This window comes from Mercurialis annua, linkage group LG8 (genome assembly GCF_937616625.2).
Source record: "Mercurialis annua linkage group LG8, ddMerAnnu1.2, whole genome shotgun sequence".
NCBI lineage: Eukaryota > Viridiplantae > Streptophyta > Magnoliopsida > Malpighiales > Euphorbiaceae > Mercurialis > Mercurialis annua.
Window position 1 is genome coordinate 18,944,970 of NC_065577.1, and position 22,245 is coordinate 18,967,214.

Below are 22,245 nucleotides of genomic sequence, written 5' to 3' on the forward strand. Positions count from 1 at the left end.
TCAAAATGTTTCACCTTTTTAGCAATTTTAGCCAAACGTTTAGAAATGTTGCGCAACAAATCCAAGCGTTTCACCTTTGTAGCAATTTATGCCAAACTAATCACCTTTTTAGCAATTTAAGCAAAACATTACAAACATTACGAAACAAATCCAAATGATTCTCCTTTTTAGTAATTTAAGCCAAACGTTTACAAATGTTACGAAACAAATCGAAACGTTTCACCTTTTTTGCGATTTATGCCAAACGTTTACAATGGTTATGAAACAAATCCAAACGTTTCACCTTTTTAGCAATTTTAGCGAAACGTATGGAAATGTTACGAAACAAATCCAAGCGATTCGCCTTTAAAGCAATTTAAGCCAAACGATTCACCTTTTTAGCAATTTAAGCCAAACGTTTACAAACGATACGAAACAAATCCAAACGTTTCACCTTTTTAGCGATTTAAGCCACACATTTACAAAACTTGCGAAACAAATCGAAACGTTTCACCTTTTTAGCTATTTAACCCAAACATTTACAAAAGTTAAGAAAAAAATACAAACATTTCACCTTTTTAGCGATTTATGCCAAACGTTTACAAAGGTTATGAAATATATCCAAATGTTTCACCCTTTTAGCAATTTTAGCAAAACATTTAGAAACGTTACGAAACAAAATCCAAACTTTTCACCTTTTTAGCGATTTAAGCCAAACATATGCAAACGTTCGAAAACAAATCCAAACGTTTCACCTTTTTAGCGAGTTAAGCTGAACGTTTACAAACGTTACGAAACAAAACTAAACTTTTCACTTTTTTGCGATTTAAGCCAAACGTTTTCAAACGTTACGGAACAAATCCAAACGTTTCACCTTTTTAGCGATTTAAGCCAAACATTTACAAAAGTTAAGAAAAAAATACAAACATTTCACCTTTTTAGCGATTTAAGCCAAACGTTTACAAAGGTTATGAAACATATCCAAATGTTTCACCTTTTTAGCAATTTTAGTGTAATAACCCGTAAAATTTTACATTTTTTTTTTACATTTAAATTCCGACATTTTTCCCGGTCGTTTTGAAGTAATCTCGATATTAGTGGCTTGGTTCGAGTTGTTTGGTTTGGGTGTGATTTATTGGTTTAACCAATTATATATTTAAATCAAAAATAAAATAAAATAGAATTCATTCATTCCCGTTCGGGAGTTGGAATTCCCGAACGGGAATCTCTTTTTTTGGGCCTGGTCTCGTTCGAGACCAGGCATTCCCGAACAGGAATCATGGCCTGAAAGGCCATTCCCGTTCGGGAATCACGCAGCCGATAGGACCCTTTCGTGTGGCCCTTTTCGATCTCATTTACGGCTCACTTCCCTACGTTATTTTAAGTCGATTTCTTCATTGAAAACCTAGATCACACTGCAATCTAACCCTAGCCACTCTCCTTTCGTTCTTTCACTGAGTATTGAATCCGTAATCATCCTCCAAAGATCGCTGTTCAGTAAGTGTTTCTAATTCCCTTGATTTTCAGATTTCATGCTTTGAACACACTTTGGTTTTCTGATCCGTGTGAGTTCGTTTCTAGATCAAAACTGAAACCGTTTGATTCCAGACGTTCTAGACTCATGTACCTTCGTTTCCCTATCTCGGTTTTGTTAAACGGTACGTAATCGATCTCGTTTCAATCGCCGTACGGTTTCCGTTTTAAAGCTTTGTGTAATCTGTTTCTTATTTCTTTGATATTCTGCCGATGCTCTTGAATCAAGCTTTGATTCTTTTATGATTGTTTATTAACATCTTTGATTGTTGGGTTAGCGGAATTGGTTGAATTGTATTGTACCTTTGTTTTGTTTGAATCGTGTTTGTTCATCGGTGTTAATACCGTTTTAATTCATCGTTTTAAACAAACAGTAGATGCCTCTTTTCCTTCCTCATGTATTATGGCCATGATCTGTTTTCTTATTGCTGTTTTTGTTCATGTGTATCGCCCTATGGGTTATGTTTGAAGATGAACTATTGTTTAGGATTAAACTCAGTTAATCATGGTTTGCAATTGTGATGATTATTGATTTGAAGCTTGGGCGGGGGATTAGTTGGTTTTGAATTGGAGAGGGTGGTCAATTTGCTAAAGTAATCACTCCTTTATTTTATTTAAAACAAATTAATCCTTAAGGTTAAACTTGAAACTAATAACTCGGGCTTTATTTTTTAATATAAATTAAATAGTGAAAACGATAGATAACTATAAAACAGTTAATATAATTACTCGGGTAATTATATTTGCCTTCAAATGTCGTTTTGTCAAAAGTTGGCTAAATTACAAATTAGCCCCTAAACTTATTTTATAACTTAATTAAGTGGATTTTTGGTTAATAACTTTATAGTTGGTTTTAATTATAAAGAAAAGCAATTAATTTGATTTCGAATATCAAATTGACTAAAGTACAATTTAGTCCCTAATTGGCAAAAGTACAATTTAGTCCCTAAACTTTTATTAACTTAAAATGATTAAGTTTTTGATTTGTAACTTGGGTTACTTAGAATTGAAGTTATTGAGTTCCGCTTTTAAAATGAATTATTATTTTGCTAATTTATTTTTATAAATATAAACTTGGGTTTATATTTGATAATTGTTTTGAGTCGGGTTAGACTTGGGTCACTCGACCAGTGAGGTTAGCTTGGTAGTTATTGGTAACTCGGCTAACCCACTATTTGGAAATTATTTATTATTTAAAGTTATTAAATAATATTTGTAAATCGGATTTTTAAGCGAGAACTCAATAGACTTGTATTAATTGGGCTTTATTACCTTTTGGATATATTTGTGTTATTTTGGATTGTTTATTTACTACGTGTTAATTGTGCTAGTCTTATGTGGTGTCTAGTACTCTCTAGAGTTAGGGTCTGATTTTAATAATTATTTTATTTGTCTAGACTCGTCTACTGTTCGTGCTTCAGAGGCGAACCAGAGTTAGTTGCTTGCCGGTATTTCACGCGGATTAGCAAGCTGTGAGTTTATATTTACTATTTACCGCTTTATTAAGTAAATTGTTATTTTAATATTAAATATATATACTGTACGTATATTTCGAACTGTTTTATATTATGGCTCTTCGTTGGAACGTGCTACCTAATGGGCATCATTAGGACTGCGTGCGCACCGGTATTGATCTGGGTAAGGTATATATGGAAATGTGGTAACTCGGTGTGAGCATAGCTCTCGGGACCAGGTAGAGTAACTCGGTGTAGCTCAGCTCTCGGGACTCTGGTATAAGTGTGGTCAGTGGTAACTCGGTGTAGCTCAGCTCTCGGGACCAGACCTATTGGATTATGATTATTATTTAGAATTGTGGATTAGGGTTCCAACTATTATCTGTAATATCGTTATTAAATGTTTTAAACGTTTTAAAGGTTTTCCACTTAATAAATGTAAATAGTGGTATGAACTCATCTCAGTATATCTGACCCCGTTGTTTTCCCAATTTTTCCCAGGGTTATGATTTGAGAGAGTTTGGTGATCTCCGCATTTACTTTTCCTCGGAGGTTCCCTTTATTTTGATAAACTGTCAAACTATTTTATTCTTAGACCGCAGTAGTTGACTAGACGTCTTTATTTTATTTTACAGTTGTTTGTCGGATTGGTCTGACTGGTTATATTGCTCTGGCATGTTATGTATTTATTTCGGATTATTCATGTTATGCCTATTTTAGACTCAAAATTGAATAAGCATGTTATATTAACTGTTGATTATTATAACTGCTAGTTTAGGCTGAAGTCTCGGTTGCCCTCGAGCATTGGTTTTCTGCAGGTTTATGTGTTTATGAACTAAATGAATGGCTAGCTACGGGTTTCGGTACTACATTACCCATACCCTAGCGCCGGTCGCGATTCATGAAAATGGGTCGTGACAAACTTGGTATCAGAGCTTTGGTTTCAAACCAAGGCCATTTGCATGCTATGTGTTTACTCTGTTAAGCAATGTTGTGTCTTAGGAACTACTGCGGATATAGGATTCTGTCATGTCTTTAAAAACGTCATCTTTTGATTTTAAAGCATTCTGCCTATACCAATAGGATTGCGTCGAGTCAGTTATTATTTGTTGATTTGATGCTGTTAATTGTTAATTTTATTTCACTTGGGTGAACATTTTATTGCTGTTGATTTCTTGGGAAATCCTATATGTTGCTTGTTTTGTTCATACTTGGGTATGAAATACCTGTTATTTAAATTGTTGTTGTTCAATCTTAGGATATGGACAACGTTATTCGTACTCGTGCTCGTGCTGCGGCAGAGCAAGAAGCTGTGGCTGATGATGCGATTTCCATGGAAGTCGATCAGAACGTACCACCAGTTCAGGCTAATGCTGGACGTGGTCGAGGTGGAGGTGCTGGCAGAGGTAGAGGTGCTGGTAGAGGCAGAGGAGTTGGTGCTAGTAGAGGTGGAGCGAGAGGACGCGGTGCAGCAGGTGTGCAGGCACCGAATGTGCAGCAGGCACCAGAGGTGCAACAAGCACCAAATATGCAAGCGTTCAACTTCACTACTTTCTTGGCTGGCGTTGTCGAGATGCAGAACAATCAGGCTCTACTGCAGAATCAGTGTAATATACTGGGTCAGTTAGCGCAGCAACAGCAACCTCAGGTTGGTGCTGTAGCTGGTATTGGTGGAATTGCTGGTGTCGGTCATATTCCAACAGACAGAGAGTTGGTGATGACCTACTTGAAGTTGAATCCGACTTCTTTTGATAGTACTGGGGATGCTCTTGACTTTTTGGAAGAATTTGAGTACAACAGTCAGAGGATTCAAGCTTCTGATCGTCAATCAGTGATGCTGGTGGAGATGTCGCTGAAGGGTCCAGCCAAGGACTGGTATCGCGATAACATCATACCAGTTATGGATACCTTGTCTTGGGCTGATTTTGTGATCAGGTTCAGAGGTTACTATCTACCCTTCTCTATTACTGAGAGTTTCAGAGAAAAGCTGCTCACTTTGAAGAAGGGGGATAGATCGGTGACAGACTACACTACTGAGTTTGTACGTTTGGGGCGGTTTGCTACAGATCTACAGGGTGATCAAGAGGGAGTGAACGACCGTTATATTAGGGGTTTAGGCTCGGAGTTTCTCCCTTTGCTGATAGGGACAAACATGGAGTTTGCCCGGTTAGTGGATAGTGCGCGGCGGATGGAGAATTCGATGGTTCAGTTTGGGACGATCTCTGACCCTTTCCAGAATCAGAAGGGAAAGAGTGACGTTCCTAGTGGGGGGCAGCAGGCCCCAGTGCAGCATGGTAGTGGGAACTACTACAGTGGCTCTTCTCAGGCCAACAGGGGGAGTCGACGGACTCACAACAAAGGGAGGCATAGTGCCAGGAGTGCTCCGTACAGTTCCAGTAGCAGTGGGAGCAACCGTGGTTCAGGACGCGGGTACAGTGGAGGATCGAACATTCCGTTCTGCCAGAATTGCAGACGTAGGCATTATGGTCAGTGCCAGTTAGCTCCTGGAGGTTGTTTCACTTGTGGCCAGCCGGGTCATTTTTCTAGGGAGTGTCCGACATCTGGACAACAGACGTCTAACTCCAGTGTGGCGCAGTCATCTTATCAGCAGCAAAGACCTGCGTTTACACAGTCTGTAGGGTACTCTCAACCTGCAGCATCTTTTGCTGGCCAGCGGGGCCGTGGTTCTGGTGGCAGAGGTTTTGGTGGCCGTGGTAACGGCGGTAGAGGTTCCAACGGTTATGGTACTGGACAGAGTTCGCAGCAGCAGCCGCAGGGTCAGGCCAGAGTGTTCGCACTTACTCCTCAGGATGCACATGCATCAAATGCTGTGGTGCAAGGTACCATTCCGATTTCTTTTATAGATGCTTTAGTGTTATTTGATGCGGGTGCAACCCATTCGTTTGTTTCTACTTGTTTTGCTGGGAAATTGGGTAGAGCACCATCTGTTTTGAGTGAACCTCTAGCTGTGTCTACACCTATGTCTGAAGGTGTAGTAGTGGACGTCGTCTATCCTTCTTGTCCTGTGGTTATTCAGGGTAGAGAACTATGTGCTGATTTGATTGTACTTGACGTTCTTTCTTTTGATGTTATCTTGGGGATGGACTGGTTGTCACGCCATTATGCTTCTATTGACTGTCGAGGGAAGTCAGTCGAGTTCAGGATTCCAGGTGGTCTACCTTTTTCCTTTCAGGGAGAAAAGGCAGAGACACCTAAGAATCTGATTTCCGCCATCAAGGCGAAGCGGATGTTAGGCAAGGGTTGCCAGGGTTTTCTTGCTGTGGTTCGTGATTTGGAGACTAGTAGTGGTGATATGCATAGTGTTCCGATAGTGAATGAGTTCACTGATGTGTTTCCAGAGGAATTGCCTGGATTACCACCTGATCGTGATATTGAGTTTTGCATTGATGTGGTTTCTGGTACAGCTCCGATTTCGATACCGCCGTATCGGATGGCTCCTGCAGAGCTAAAGGAGTTGAAGGACCAGTTACAAGAGTTGTTGGATAGCGGGTTCATCAGACCGAGTACTTCTCCGTGGGGTGCTCCAGTTCTGTTTGTAAAGAAGAAAGATGGTTCCTTTCGGCTGTGTATCGACTACAGACAGTTGAATAAGGCTACTGTCAAGAACAGATATCCTCTTCCTCGCATCGATGATCTGTTTGACCAGTTGCAGGGTGCGAAGTGTTTTTCCAAGATTGATTTGAGGTCTGGGTATCATCAGCTACGGATCCGTGATGCAGATGTGCCTAAGACTGCTTTTCGGACTCGTTATGGACATTTTGAGTTTCTGGTTATGTCCTTTGGTCTGACGAACGCACCAGCAGCGTTTATGGATATGATGAACAGAGTGTTCAAGCCGTTTTTGGATCAATTTGTTATCGTCTTCATTGATGACATTTTGATCTATTCTCGGAGTGAGGAGGAGCATGCTTATCATTTGAGGACTATACTACAGACGTTGCGTGAGCATCAGTTGTACGCTAAGTTCTCAAAATGTGAGTTCTGGTTGGATCAGGTTACCTTTCTAGGACACGTGGTGTCGAAAGATGGGATCAAGGTTGATCGGAAGAAGATTGAGGCGGTCATGGATTGGCAAAGGCCAAGGTCAGTTACCGAGATCAGAAGTTTTCTGGGTTTAGCTGGCTACTATCGTCGGTTCGTGCAAGATTTCTCCAGAATATCTGCACCTTTGACTAAACTGACACAGAAGGGTGTCAAGTTTGAGTGGACTGACAAGTGCGAGGCGAGCTTTGAGAAGCTCAAAGAGATTTTGACTACAGCTCCGGTGTTGGCATTGCCTTCTGGCATTGATGGTTTCACAGTGTATTGTGATGCGTCTCGGATTGGTTTGGGTTGCGTTCTGATGCAACATGGACAGGTGATTGCTTATGCTTCCAGACAGTTGAAGAAGCATGAGGTGAATTACCCTACTCATGATTTAGAGTTGGCAGCTGTGGTTTTTGTGCTGAAAATCTGGAGACATTATTTGTATGGTGCTACTTGTGAGATTTTCACTGATCATAAGAGTCTAAAATATATCTTTGATCAGAGAGAGTTGAACTTGAGACAGAGGAGGTGGTTAGACTTGCTGAAAGACTACGACTGTACCATTCAGTACCATCCTGGTAAGGCTAATGTGGTAGCCGATGCGTTGAGTCGCAAGTCTTCGGGCAGCTTGGCTCATATTTCTGAGATTGGGCGTAGACCCATGGTTAGAGAGTGGCACAGTTTGATAGATTCGGGCTATGGTTTTCAGATTTCTCAGACTGGTTGTTTGTTAGCACAGTTGCAAGTGCAGCCCGTTTTGATTGATCGGATCAAAGCTTTACAAGCTGAGGATTCACAGTTGAAACGGATTATTGAGGAGGTTCAGCAGGATGGAAATCCTGAATTTACATTGTGGATGGTGTTCTGAGACATGGTTCGAGATTGTGTGTTCCGGATTCAGATGGTTTGAGGGACCAGATCTTGGAAGAAGCGCACAAGTCTGCTTATAGTGTTCATCCGGGTTCTACTAAGATGTACCATGATCTTAAGGGTACCTACTGGTGGAGCGGGATGAAAAAGGATGTCGCTTAGTATGTTTCTAAGTGTCTGACGTGCCAGCAGGTGAAGCTGGAGCATCAGAGACCTTTTGGCTATCTGCAGCCACTACCTATTCCAGAGTGGAAGTGGGAGCGGATTGCCATGGATTTTGTGGTTGGGTTACCACGTACTCGACAGGGATACGATTCCATCTGGGTGATAGTTGACCGTAGGACTAAGTCAGCTCTTTTCCTTCCGATAAAGGTTTCGTATACTGCTTCGAGGTTGGCTCAGTTGTACATCAACAGGATTGTCAGTTTGCATGGTGTACCGGTTTCCATTGTTTCAGACAGAGGTTCTGTGTTTACTTCGAGGTTCTGGAAAGCGTTACAGGAATCCTTGGGTTCTCGGTTGGATTTCAGTACAGCTTTTCATCCTCAGACTGACGGTCAGTCTGAGAGGACTATTCAGACGTTGGAGGATATGCTCAGGATGTGTGTTCTCGATTTTCAGGGTAGCTGGGATACTCATTTGCCGTTGATTAAGTTTTCCTATAACAACAGTTACCACGTGAGTATCGAGATGGCGCCGTATGAGGCTTTGTACGGGCGCAAGTGTAGATCTCCTATCTGTTGGGAGGAGGTCGGAGAGCGTAAACTCTCGGGAGCGGAGATTATTCAGATTACCTCTGAGAAGGTACCGTTGATTAAGCGGAGGTTTGAGACTGCTTTTAGTCGGCATAAGAGTTATGCTGATCCGAAGAGGAAAGACATTGAGTTCCAGGTTGGTGATTTCGTATTTCTTCGGGTTTCGCCTATGAAAGGCATGGTTCGTTTTGGCGTCAAGGGAAAGTTGGCACCGAGGTATATTGGTCCTTATGATATTTCGGAGAGGATTGGAGCTGTGGCTTATCGTCTGGTTCTACCGCCAGACATGTCGTTAGTACATCCGGTGTTTCACGTTTCTATGTTGAGAAAGTGCATTTCTGATCCTTCGCACGTGATTGTGCCTCAGAGTGTTGAGATTGACCAGGAGTTGTCCTATGAGGAACAACCAGTTGAGATTGTTGATACGCAAGTGCGTAAACTGCGGAACAAGGAGATTCCGATGGTTAAAGTTCTCTGGCGCAATCATTCTGTAGAGGAGTGTACTTGGGAGACCGAGTTGGATATGCGGAATCGCTATCCTTTTCTATACCCGTGAGGTACAATATCTTGATTTCTGTGACTTTTATGATTTTTACTGTGTTACGTGTTGTTCTGGTGTGATATTACTTGTCGTGGTAAATTCGAGGACGAATTTTTAATTAGTTGGGGAGAATGTAATAACCCGTAAAATTTTACATTTTTTTTAACATTTAAATTCCGACATTTTTCCCGGTCGTTTTGAAGTAATCTCGATATTAGTGGCTTGGTTCGAGTTGTTTGGTTTGGGTGTGATTTATTGGTTTAACCAATTATATATTTAAATCAAAAAAAAAATAGTACTCATTCATTCCCGTTCGGGAATTGGAATTCCCGAACGGGAATCTCTTTTTTTGGGCCTGGTCTCGTTCGAGACCAGGCATTCCCGAACGGGAATCATGGCCTGAAAGGCCATTCCCGTTCGGGAATCACGCAGCCCATAGGACCCTTTCGTGTGGCCCTTTTCGATCTCATTTACGGCTCACTTCCCTACGTTATTTTAAGTCGATTTCTTCATTGAAAACCTAGATCACACTGCAATCTAACCCTAGCCACTCTCCTTTCGTTCTTTCGCTGAGTATTGAATCCGTAATCATCCTCCAAAGATCGCTGTTCAGTAAGTGTTTCTAATTCCCTTGATTTTCAGATTTCATGCTTTAAACACACTTTGGTTTTCTGATCCGTGTGAGTTCGTTTCTAGATCAAAACTGAAACCGTTTGATTCCAGACGTTCTAGACTCACGTACCTTCGTTTCCCTATCTCGGTTTTGTTAAACGGTACGTAATCGATCTCGTTTCAATCGCCGTACGGTTTCCGTTTTAAAGCTTTGTGTAATCTGTTTCTTATTTCTTTGATATTCTGCCGATGCTCTTGAATCAAGCTTTGATTCTTTTATGATTGTTTATTAACATCTTTGATTGTTGGGTTAGCGGAATTGGTTGAATTGTATTGTACCTTTGTTTTGTTTGAATCGTGTTTGTTCATCGGTGTTAATACCGTTTTAATTCATCGTTTTAAACAAACAGTAGATGCCTCTTTTCCTTCCTCATGTATTATGGCCATGATCTGTTTTCTTATTGCTGTTTTTGTTCATGTGTATCGCCCTATGGGTTATGTTTGAAGATGAACTATTGTTTAGGATTAAACTCAGTTAATCATGGTTTGCAATTGTGATGATTATTGATTTGAAGCTTGGGCGGGGGATTAGTTGGTTTTGAATTGGAGAGGGTGGTCAATTTGCTAAAGTAATCACTCCTTTATTTTATTTAAAACAAATTAATCCTTAAGGTTAAACTTGAAACTAATAACTCGGGCTTTATTTTTTAATATAAATTAAATAGTGAAAACGATAGATAACTATAAAACAGTTAATATAATTACTCGGGTAATTATATTTGCCTTCAAATGTCGTTTTGTCAAAAGTTGGCTAAATTACAAATTAGCCCCTAAACTTATTTTATAACTTAATTAAGTGGATTTTTGGTTAATAACTTTATAGTTGGTTTTAATTATAAAGAAAAGCAATTAATTTGATTTCGAATATCAAATTGACTAAAGTACAATTTAGTCCCTAATTGGCAAAAGTACAATTTAGTCCCTAAACTTTTATTAACTTAAAATGATTAAGTTTTTGATTTGTAACTTGGGTTACTTAGAATTGAAGTTATTGAGTTCCGCTTTTAAAATGGATTATTACTTTGCTAATTTATTTTTATAAATATAAACTTGGGTTTATATTTGATAATTGTTTTGAGTCGGGTTAGACTTGGGTCACTCGACCAGTGAGGTTAGCTTGGTAGTTATTGGTAACTCGGCTAACCCACTATTTGGAAATTATTTATTATTTAAAGTTATTAAATAATATTTGTAAATCGGATTTTTAAGCGAGAACTCAATAGACTTGTATTAATTGGGCTTTATTACCTTTTGGATATATTTGTGTTATTTTGGATTGTTTATTTACTACGTGTTAATTGTGCTAGTCTTATGTGGTGTCTAGTACTCTCTAGAGTTAGGGTCTGATTTTAATAATTATTTTATTTGTCTAGACTCGTCTACTGTTCGTGCTTCAGAGGCGAACCAGAGTTAGTTGCTTGCCGGTATTTCACGCGGATTAGCAAGCTGTGAGTTTATATTTACTATTTACCGCTTTATTAAGTAAATTGTTATTTTAATATTAAATATATATACTGTACGTATATTTCGAACTGTTTTATATTATGGCTCTTAGTTGGAACGTGCTACCTAATGGGCATCATTAGGACTGCGTGCGCACCGGTATTGATCTGGGTAAGGTATATATGGAAATGTGGTAACTCGGTGTGAGCATAGCTCTCGGGACCAGGTAGAGTAACTCGGTGTAGCTCAGCTCTCGGGACTCTGGTATAAGTGTGGTCAGTGGTAACTCGGTGTAGCTCAGCTCTTGGGACAAGACCTATTGGATTATGATTATTATTTAGAATTGTGGATTAGGGTTCCAACTATTATCTGTAATATCGTTATTAAATGTTTTAAACGTTTTAAAGGTTTTCCACTTAATAAATGTAAATAGTGGTATGAACTCATCTCAGTATATCTGACCCCGTTGTTTTCCCAATTTTTCCCAGGGTTATGATCTGAGAGAGTCTGGTGATCTCCGCATTTACTTTTCCTCGGAGGTTCCCTTTATTTTGATAAACTGTCAAACTATTTTATTCTTAGACCGCAGTAGTTGACTAGACGTCTTTATTTTATTTTACAGTTGTTTGTCGGATTGGTCTGACTGGTTATATTGCTCTGGCATGTTATGTATTTATTTCGGATTATTCATGTTATGCCTATTTTAGACTCAAAATTGAATAAGCATGTTATATTAACTGTTGATTATTATAACTGCTAGTTTAGGCTGAAGTCTGGGTTGCCCCCGAGCATTGGTTTTCTGCAGGTTTATGTGTTTATGAACTAAATGAAAGGCTAGCTACGGGTTTCGGTACTACATTACCCATACCCTAGCGCCGGTCGCGATTCATGAAAATGGGTCGTGACATTTAGCAAAAAGTTTAGAAACGTTACGAAATAAATCCAAGCATTTCACTTTTGTAGCAATTTAAGCCAAACGATTCACCTTTTTAGCAATTTAAGCCAAACATTTACAAACGTTACAAAACAAATCCAAACAATTCACCTTTTTAGCAATTTAAGCCAAATGTTTACAAACGTTAGAAAACAAATCCAAACGTTTCCACTTTTTAGCGATTTAAGCATAACGTTTACAAAGGTTATGAAACAAATCAAAATGTTTCACCTTTTTAGCAATTTTAGCCAAACGTTTAGAAATGTTGCGCAACAAATCCAAGCGTTTCACCTTTGTAGCAATTTATGCCAAACTAATCACCTTTTTAGCAATTTAAGCAAAACATTACGAAACAAATCCAAATGATTCTCCTTTTTAGTAATTTAAGCCAAACGTTTACAAATGTTACGAAACAAATCGAAACGTTTCACCGTTTTTGCGATTTATGCCAAATGTTTACAAAGGTTATGAAACAAATCCAAACGTTTCACCTTTTTAGCAATTTTAGCGAAACGTATGGAAATGTTACGAAACAAATCCAAGTGATTCGCCTTTAAAGCAATTTAAGCCAAACGATTCACCTTTTTAGCAATTTAAGCCAAACGTTTACAAACGTTACGAAACAAATCCAAATGTTTCACCTTTTTAGCGATTTAAGCCACACATTTACAAAACTTGCGAAACAAATCGAAACGTTTCACCTTTTTAGCTATTTAACCCAAACATTTACAAACGTCAAAAAACAAATCCAAACGTTTTCCCTATTAGCGATTTAAGCCAAACGTTTACAAACATTATGTAACAAATCCAAACGTTTTCCCTTTTAGCGATTTAAGCCAAACGTTTACAAACATTATGTAACAAATCTAAACATTTCACCTTTTTGGCGATTTACGCCAAACATTTACAAAATGTTACGAAACGAATCCAAACGTTTTGCCTTTTTGGCAATTTAAAACAAATGTTTACAAAGGTTACGAAACAAATCCAAACGTTTCACCTTTTTAGCTGTTTAAGCCAAATGTTTACTAAGGTTACAAAAAAAAACCAAACGTTTAAAACGTTACAAAACAAATCCAAACTTTTCACCTTTTTAGCGATTTAAGCCAAACATATGCAAACGTTCGAAAACAAATCCAAACGTTTCACCTTTTTAGCGAGTTAAGCTGAACGTTTACAAACGTTACGAAACAAAACTAAACTTTTCACTTTTTTGCGATTTAAGCCAAACGTTTTCAATCGTTACGGAACAAATCCAAACGTTTCACCTTTTTAGCGATTTAAGCCAAACATTTACAAAAGTTAAGAAAAAAATACAAACATTTCACCTTTTTAGCGATTTAAGCCAAACGTTTACAAAGGTTATGAAACATATCCAAATGTTTCACCTTTTTAGCAATTTTAGCAAAACGTTTAGAAACGTTACGAAATAAATCCAAGCATTTCACTTTTATAGCAATTTAAGCCAAACGATTCACCTTTTTAGCAATTTAAGCCAAACATTTACAAACGTTACAAAACAAATCCAAACAATTCACCTTTTTAGCAATTTAAGCCAAATGTTTACAAACGTTAGGAAACAAATCCAAACGTTTCCACTTTTTAGCGATTTAAGCAAAACGTTTACAAAGGTTATGAAACAAATCAAAATGTTTCACCTTTTTAGCAATTTTAGCCAAACGTTTAGAAATGTTGCGCAACAAATCCAAGCGTTTCACCTTTGTAGCAATTTATGCCAAACTAATCACCTTTTTAGCAATTTAAGCAAAACATTACAAACATTACGAAACAAATCCAAATGATTCTCCTTTTTAGTAATTTAAGCCAAACGTTTACAAATGTTACGAAACAAATCGAAACGTTTCACCTTTTTTGCGATTTATGCCAAATGTTTACAAAGGTTATGAAACAAATCCAAACGTTTCACCTTTTTAGCAATTTTAGCGAAACGTATGGAAATGTTACGAAACAAATCCAAGTGATTCGCCTTTAAAGCAATTTAAGCCAAACGATTCACCTTTTTAGCAATTTAAGCCAAACGTTTACAAACGTTACGAAACAAATCCAAATGTTTCACCTTTTTAGCGATTTAAGCCACACATTTACAAAACTTGCGAAACAAATCGAAACGTTTCACCGTTTTAGCTATTTAACCCAAACATTTACAAACGTCAAAAAACAAATCCAAACGTTTTCCCTTTTAGCGATTTAAGCCAAACGTTTACAAACATTATGTAACAAATCCAAACGTTTTCCCTTTTAGCGATTTAAGCCAAACGTTTACAAACATTATGTAACAAATCTATACATTTCACCTTTTTGGCGATTTACGCCAAACATTTACAAAATGTTACGAAACGAATCCAAACGTTTTGCCTTTCTGGCAATTTAAAACAAATGTTTACAAAGGTTACGAAACAAATCCAGACGTTTCACCTTTTTAGCTGTTTAAGCCAAATGTTTACAAAGGTTACAAAAAAAAAACAAACGTTTAAAACGTTACAAAACAAATCCAAACTTTTCACCTTTTTAGCGATTTAAGCCAAACATATGCAAACGTTCGAAAACAAATCCAAACGTTTCACCTTTTTAGCGAGTTAAGCTGAACGTTTACAAACGTTACGAAACAAAACAAAACTTTTCACTTTTTTGCGATTTAAGCCAAACGTTTTCAAACGTTACGGAACAAATCCAAACGTTTCACCTTTTTAGCGATTTAAGCCAAACATTTACAAAAGTTAAGAAAAAAATACAAACATTTCACCTTTTTAGCGATTTAAGCCAAACGTTTACAAAGGTTATGAAACATATCCAAATGTTTCACCTTTTTAGCAATTTTAGCAAAACGTTTAGAAACGTTACGAAATAAATCCAAGCATTTCACTTTTGTAGCAATTTAAGCCAAACGATTCACCTTTTTAGCAATTTAAGCCAAACATTTACAAACGTTACAAAACAAATCCAAACAATTCACCTTTTTAGCAATTTAAGCCGAATATTTACAAACGTTAGGAAACAAATCCAAACGTTTCCACTTTTTAGCGATTTAAGCAAAACGTTTACAAAGGTTATGAAACAAATCAAAATGTTTCACCTTTTTAGCAATTTTAGCCAAACGTTTAGAAATGTTGCGCAACAAATCCAAGCGTTTCACCTTTGTAGCAATTTATGCCAAACTAATCACCTTTTTAGCAATTTAAGCAAAACATTACAAACATTACGAAACAAATCCAAATGATTCTCCGTTTTAGTAATTTAGGCCAAACGTTTACAAATGTTACGAAACAAATCGAAACGTTTCACCTTTTTTGCGATTTATGCCAAATGTTTACAAAGGTTATGAAACAAATCCAAACGTTTCACCTTTTTAGCAATTTTACCGAAACGTATGGAAATGTTACGAAACAAATCCAAGCGATTCGCCTTTAAACAATTTAAGCCAAACGATTCACCTTTTTAGCAATTTAAGCCAAACGTTTACAAACGTTACGAAACAAATCCAAACGTTTCACCTTTTTAGCGATTTAAGCCACACATTTACAAAACTTGCGAAACAAATCGAAACGTTTCACCTTTTTAGCTATTTAACCCAAACATTTACAAACGTCAAAAAACAAATCCAAACGTTTTCCCTTTTAGCGATTTAAGCCAAACGTTTACAAACATTATGTAACAAATCCAAACGTTTTCCCTTTTAGCGATTTAAGCCAAACGTTTACAAACATTATGTAACAAATCTAAACATTTCACCTTTTTGGCGATTTACGCCAAACATTTACAAAATGTTACGAAACGAATCCAAACGTTTTGCCTTTTTGGCAATTTAAAACAAATGTTTACAAAGGTTACGAAACAAATCCAGACGTTTCACCTTTTTAGCTGTTTAAGCCAAATGTTTACAAAGGTTACAAAAAAAAAAACCAAACGTTTAAACATTACAAAACAAATCCAAACTTTTCACCTTTTTAGCGATTTAAGCCAAACATATGCAAACGTTCGAAAACAAATCCAAACGTTTGACCTTTTTAGCGAGTTAAGCTGAACGTTTACAAACGTTACGAAACAAAACTAAACTTTTCACTTTTTTGCGATTTAAGCCAAACGTTTTCAAACGTTACGGAACAAATCCAAACGTTTCACCTTTTTAGCGAATTAAGCCAAACATTTACAAAAGTTAAGAAAAAAATACAAACATTTCACCTTTTTAGCGATTTAAGCCAAACGTTTACAAAGGTTATGAAACATATCCAAATGTTTCACCTATTTAGCAATTTTAGCAAAACGTTTAGAAAAGTTACGAAATAAATCCAAGCATTTCACTTTTGTAGCAATTTAAGCCAAACGATTCACCTTTTTAGCAATTTAAGCCAAACATTTACAAACGTTACAAAACAAATCCAAACAATTCACCTTTTTAGCAATTTAAGCCAAATGTTTACAAACGTTAGGAAACAAATCCAAACGTTTCCACTTTTTAGCGATTTAAGCAAAACGTTTACAAAGGTTATGAAACAAATCAAAATGTTTCACCTTTTTAGCAATTTTAGCCAAACGTTTAGAAATGTTGCGCAACAAATCCAAGTGTTTCACCTTTGTAGCAATTTATGCCAAACTAATCACCTTTTTAGCAATTTAAGCAAAACATTACAAACATTACGAAACAAATCCAAATGATTCTCCTTTTTAGTAATTTAAGCCAAACGTTTACAAATGTTACGAAACAAATCGAAACGTTTCACCTTTTTTGCGATTTATGCCAAATGTTTACAAAGGTTATGAAACAAATCCAAACGTTTCACCTTTTTAGCAATTTTAGCGAAACGTATGGAAATGTTACGAAACAAATCCAAGTGATTCGCCTTTAAAGCAATTTAAGCCAAACGATTCACCTTTTTAGCAATTTAAGCCAAACGTTTACAAACGTTACGAAACAAATACAAATGTTTCACCTTTTTAGCGATTTAAGCCACACATTTACAAAACTTGCGAAACAAATCGAAACGTTTCACCTTTTTAGCTATTTAACCCAAACATTTACAAACGTCAAAAAACAAATCCAAACGTTTTCCCTTTTAGCGATTTAAGCCAAACGTTTACAAACATTATGTAACAAATCCAAACGTTTTCCCTTTTAGCGATTTAAGCCAAACGTTTACAAACATTATGTAACAAATCTAAACATTTCACCTTTTTGGCGATTTACGCCAAACATTTACAAAATGTTACGAAACGAATCCAAACGTTTTGCCTTTTTGGCAATTTAAAACAAATGTTTACAAAGGTTACGAAACAAATCCAGACGTTTCACCTTTTTAGCTGTTTAAGCCAAATGTTTACAAAGGTTACAAAAAAAAAACCAAACGTTTAAAACGTTACAAAACAAATCCAAACTTTTCACCTTTTTAGCGATTTAAGCCAAACATATGCAAACGTTCGAAAACAAATCCAAACGTTTCACCTTTTTAGTGAGTTAAGCTGAACGTTTACAAACGTTACGAAACAAAACTAAACTTTTCACTTTTTTGCGATTTAAGCCAAACGTTTTCAAACGTTACGGAACAAATCCAAACGTTTCACCTTTTTAGCAATTTAAGCCAAACATTTACAAAAGTTAAGAAAAAAATACAAACATTTCACCTTTTTAGCGATTTAAGCCAAACGTTTACAAAGGTTATGAAACATATCCAAATGTTTCACCTTTTTAGCAATTTTAGCAAAACGTTTAGAAACGTTACGAAATAAATCCAAGCATTTCACTTTTTTAGCAATTTAAGCCAAACGATTCACCTTTTTAGAAATTTAAGCCAAACATTTACAAACGTTACAAAACAAATCCAAACGTTTTCACTTTTTAGCGATTTAAGCCAAACGTTTACAAAGGTTATGAAACAAATCAAAATGTTTCACCTTTTTAGCAATTTTAGCCAAACGTTTAGAAACGTTATGAAACAAATCCAAGCGTTTCACCTTTGTAGCAATTTAAGCCAAACGATTCACCTTTTTAGCGATTTAAGCCAAACGTTTACAAATGTTACGAAACAAATCCAAACGTTTCACCTTTTTAGCGATTTAAGCCAAACGTTTGCAAAGGCTATGAAACAAATCCAAGCATTTCACCTTTTTAGCAATTTTAGCCAAATGTTTAGAAACGTTACGAAATAAATCCAAGTGTTTCACCCTTGTAGCAATTTAAGCCAAACGATTAACCCTTTTTAGCAATTTAAGCCAAACGTTTACAAACGTTACGATACAAATCCAAACATTTCACCTTTTTAGCCATTTAAGCCAAACGTTTACAAACGTTACGAAACAAATCCAAACGTTTCACCTTTTTAGCGATTTAAGCCAAACATTTACAAAAATTACGAGACAAATCCAAATGTTTCACCTTTTTAGCGATTTAAGCCAAATATTTACAAACGTTACGAAACAAATCCAAACGTTTCACCTTTTTAGCGATTTAAGCCAAATGTTTACAAATGTTATGAATCAAATCCAAATGTTTCACCATTTTAACAATTTTAGCCAAACGTTTAGAAACGTTACGCAACAAATTCAAGCGTTTCACCTTGTAGCAATTTAAGCCGAACGATTCACCTTTTTAGATATTTAAGCCAAACATTTACAAACATTACAAAACAAATCCAAACGATTCACCTTTTTAGCAATTTTAGCCAAACGTTTACAAACGTTACGATACAAAACCAAACAATTCCCCTTTTAAGCAATTTAAGCCAAACATTTATAAAGGTTATGAAACAAATCCAAATATTTCACCTTTTTAGCAATTTTAGCCAAACGTTTACAAACGTTACGATACAAAACCAAACAATTCCCCTTTTAAGCAATTTAAGCCAAACATTTATAAAGGTTATGAAACAAATCCAAATATTTCACCTTTTTAGCAATTTTAGCCAAACGTTTAGAAACGTTACGAAACAAATCTGAGCGTTTCACATTTGTAGCAATTTAAGCCTAACGATTCCTCTTTTTAGCAATTAAAGCTAAACGTTTACAAACATTACGGAAGAAATCCAAATGATTCACCTTTTTAACGATTTAAGCCAAACGTTTACAAACGTTACAAAACAAATCCAAACGTTTCACCTTTTTAGCGATTTAAGCCAAACGTTTACAAAGGTTATGAAACAAATTCAAATGTTTCACCTTTTTAGCAATTTTAGCCAAACGTTTATAAACGTTATGAAACAAATCCAAGCGTTTCACCTTTGTAGCAATTTCAGCCAAACGATTCACCTTTTTAGCAATTTAAGCCAAACGTTTACAAACGTTACTAAACAAATCCAAACGTTTCACCTTTTTAGCGATTTAAGCCAAACGTTTACAAATGTTATGAAACAAATCCAAACGTGTCACCTTTTTAGCGATTTAGGCCAAACCTTTTCAAAACTTACGAGACAAATCCAAACATTTCACCTTTTTAGCGATTTAAGCCCAACATTTACAAACGTTACGAAACAAATCCAAATGTTTTACCTTTTTACGATTTAAGCCAAACGTTTACAAAGGTTATGAAACAAATCCAAATGTTTCATCTTTTTAGCAATTTTAGCCAAACGTTTACAAACGTTACGATATAAATCCAAACAATTCACCTTTTAAGCAATTTAAGCCAAACATTTACAAAGGTTATGAAACAAATCCAAATATTTCACCTTTTTAGCAATTTTAGTCAAACGTTTAGAAACTTTATGAAACAAATCTGAGCGTTTCACATTTGTAGCAATTTAAGCCTAACGATTCCTCTTTTTAGCAATTTAAGCTAAACGTTTACAAACATTACGGAAGAAATCCAAATGATTCACCTTTTTAACGATTTATGCCAAACGTTTACAAACGTTTCACCTTTTTAGCGATTTAAGCCAAACGTTTACAAAGGTTATGAAACAAATCCAAATGTTTCACCTTTTTAGCAATTTTAGCAAAACGTTTAGAAACGTTATGAAACAAATCCAAGCTTTTCACCTTTGTAGCAATTTCAGCCAAACGATTCACCTTTTTAGCAATTTAAGCCAAACATTTACAAACGTTACGAAACAAATCCAAACGTTTCACCTTTTTAGCGATTTAAGCCAAACGTTTACAAAGGTTATGAAACAAATCCAAATGTTTCACCTTTTTAGCAATTTTAGCAAAACGTTTAGAAATGTTATGAAACAAATCCAAGCGTTTCACCTTTGTAGCAATTTCAGCCAAACGATTCACCTTTTTAGCAATTTAAGCCAAACATTTACAAACGTTACGAAAGAAATCCAAACATTTCACCATTTTAGCGATATAAGCCAAACGTTTACAAAGGTTATGAAACAAATCCAAATGTTTCATCTTTTTAGAAATTTTAGCCAAACGTTTAGAAACGTTACGAAACAAATCCAAACGTTTCACCCTTGTAGTAATTTAAGCCAAACGATTCACCTTTTTAGCAATTTAAGCCAAACGTTTACAAACGTTACGAAACAAATTCAAATGATTCACCTTTTTAGTAATTTAAGCCAAACGTTTACAAACATTACGAAACAAATCCGAACGTTTCACCTTTTTAGCGATTTAAGCCAAACGTTTACAAAGGTTTTGAAACAAATCCAAATATTTCACCTTTTTAGCAATTTTAGCCAAACATTTAGAAACGTTACGAAACAAATCCAAGTGTTTAACCTTTATAGCAATTTAAGCCAATCTATTCACCTTTTTAGCAATTTAAGCCAAACTTTTACAAACATTACGAAAAAAATCAAAACGTTTCACCTTTTTTAGCTGTTTAAGCCAAACGTTAAGAAAAAAACGAAACGTTTAAAACGTTACGAAACAAAATCAAACTTTTCACATTTTTAGCGATTTAAGTCAAACATATGCAAACGTTCGAAAACAAATCCAAACGTTTCACCTTTTTAGCGATTTAAGCTGAATGTTTACAAACGTTACGAAACAAAACCAAACTTTTCACCTTTTTTGCGATTTAAGCCAAATGTTTTCAAACATTATGGAACAAATCCAAACGTTTCACCTTTTTAGCGATTTAAGCCAAACATTTACAAAAGTTACGAAACAAATCTAAACGTTTCACCATTTTAGCGATTTAAGCCAAACATTTACAAAGGTTATGAAACATATCCAAATGTTTCACCTTTTTAGAAATTTTAGCAAAACGTTTAGAAAAGTTACGAAACAAATCTAAGCGTTTCACCTTCGTAGCAATTTAAGTCAAACGATTCACCTTTTTAGAAATTTAAGCCAAACGTTTACAAACGTTACAAAACAAATCCAAACGATTCACCTTTTTTAGCAATTTAGGCAAAACGTTTACAAACGTTACGAAACAAATCCAAACGTTTCACCTTTTTGGCGATTTAAGCCAAACGTTTACAAAGGTTATGAAACAAATCCAAATGTTTCACCTTTTTAGCAATTTCAGCCAAACGTTTAGAAACGTTATGAAACAAATCCAAGCGTTTTACCTTTGTAGGAATTTAAGCCAAACGAATCACCATTTTAGCGATTTAAGCCAAACGCTTACAAACTTTACGAAACAAATCCAAACGTTTCACCTTTTTAGCGATTTAAGCCAAACATTTACAAAGATTATGAAACAAATCCAAACATTTCACCTTTTTAGCGATTTAAGCCAAACGTTTACAAACGTTACGAAACAAATCCAAACGTTTCACCTTTTTAGCGATTTAAGCCAAACATTTACAAAAATTACGAAACAAATCCAAATGTTTCACCTTTTTAGCGATTTAAGCCAAATATTTACAAACGTTACGAAACAAATCCAAACGTTTCACCTTTTTAGCGATTTAAGCCAAATGTTTACAAATGTTATGAATCAAATCCAAATGTTTCACCATTTTAACAATTTTAGCCAAACGTTTAGAAACGTTACGCAACAAATTCAAGCGTTTCACCTTGTAGCAATTTAAGCCGAACGATTCACCTTTTTAGATATTTAAGCCAAACATTTACAAACATTACAAAACAAATCCAAACGATTCACCT